The following is a 1,759-nucleotide window of genomic DNA, read 5'->3' as shown; positions in this document are numbered from 1 at the left end:
ACGTAGCCGATGATGATGAGTGTGTAACCTACGCATGCGCGCGCGCGCCGATCTGACATGCTAGGGACTTTTCAACCGTGGGGATTTTTTTATCGCGACGCATGCGTCATCCGCGCAGCGAGGGACCGTTGGTGAATGTGCAAAGTCACTAGATTAACGAAGTATTGCGATGAGAAAATTCACTGAATTAGCATTTGGAGTCAAAATGGTCGAAGTGCTTTTCTGATTCTGTTAAAAGGTCAGAAATTCATACAGGAATCTGGAAGAAGAAGAACTTGATTCTCTTATTATCGAAAATGCTCGGTTGCTGTGTTAAAAATTGCAAAAACCGCAGCGAAAGAGGCTGAAGTTTTGAATAACCGCGCGTCATGGAACCAAAATGACGGCAGTTCGCGGTACATTGTTAATTTAGTGACTTTAGAACGTGGAGTCTATAGGGTCCTCTACATAGAAGTCCACTCCGTGGAGTCTTAAGTCGTAGGAAACCGACCAATCTCAATCAAATATAAAGAGAATATTAAAATTGTCTACGACTTCTATGTCAAAGATCCTTTATACGATAAAACGCAAAACATCGCATGATTATAACGCAACGTTATAAAAATGTTGTGATATAATTTTGTTTTAGCGGATACGACTCCTCTTGCAGATTCAGCCCGCAGAAAGTGAAAACGATAAATAGAATACGAGCAAATCACACGGTCATTATCGGAAAGAAGAAGTAGCTTTTTTATAGAATATTTCGGTTGCGCAGAGATGCCATTTTACATTTTACACACAATCACGGCACACTACGTTATATGAAGAGAATAAGTAACGATATAAGGCTGCGTTCAGTGCAAAAAGCTATATATATATATACATATATATATATATATATATATAAAATCAGCGCTTAGTAATTTTTAATTGGAACCAATTAGATTCAGCGAAGAACTAAAATTTTTAATAAGAACCAATCATTAAAGATAACAACTGCACTAAGCGTTAACTGATTAGATTTCTCTGTTAAACATAGCCATTGGCAAGCGCAGATAATATATCACTCAACACACACTAAAGACACACTTTACGGGTGCGTTAATTTTTTATGCTCACGCACTTTAAGCACTCACGCTTATAAGCGCTATTTTTAATCGTTTATTTTCGTTTTTCACGCGCTGTAAACCCTCTTATGATGTGACATGAAGCAAAGTCATTTACTTTTTGCTTCCTATACAGCACAGAAAGATTGCAAAATAATTGCAGATATATATCTCATTGCAATGTTATAATATTGCAAATAGATTGCAAATATGCAAATAGATTGGGCAATGTATTTGCAACATTGGCCTAGTTTCCACCGAGGATTTAAACCGGATCAGAATGTAAGAAGCAACCAACTACAATCGAGTATTTCCCTGTTACAGTCAAACGACAGGAGAATGTTCGACTGTAATTGGTTGATTCTTACATTCTGATCCGGTTCAAACCCTCGATGGAAACTAGACCATTGTAGCAATATTGTCATAGCATCATAAAAATATTCGCCTTCAGCAAGATTGGGCTGTAATGTCGTTGCAATGTTGCAACGCAATATATTTGCAACTATTATTAAAAATAATTATTTTACTATTATTAAATATAATTTGAAATATAATTTGTGATATAAATACAAAAAAATGCAAAAAAAACTAATAAATATATATTTTATATTAGATATATATAATTTTATATTTTATATATATAATTTTATGTATAATTTTATATATTTTTATAT

This window comes from Trachymyrmex septentrionalis, unplaced genomic scaffold (genome assembly GCF_001594115.1).
Source record: "Trachymyrmex septentrionalis isolate Tsep2-gDNA-1 unplaced genomic scaffold, Tsep1.0 scaffold24, whole genome shotgun sequence".
NCBI lineage: Eukaryota > Metazoa > Arthropoda > Insecta > Hymenoptera > Formicidae > Trachymyrmex > Trachymyrmex septentrionalis.
The sequence above is the reverse complement of the archived record's forward strand: the minus strand, read 5'-3'. Positions refer to the sequence as shown.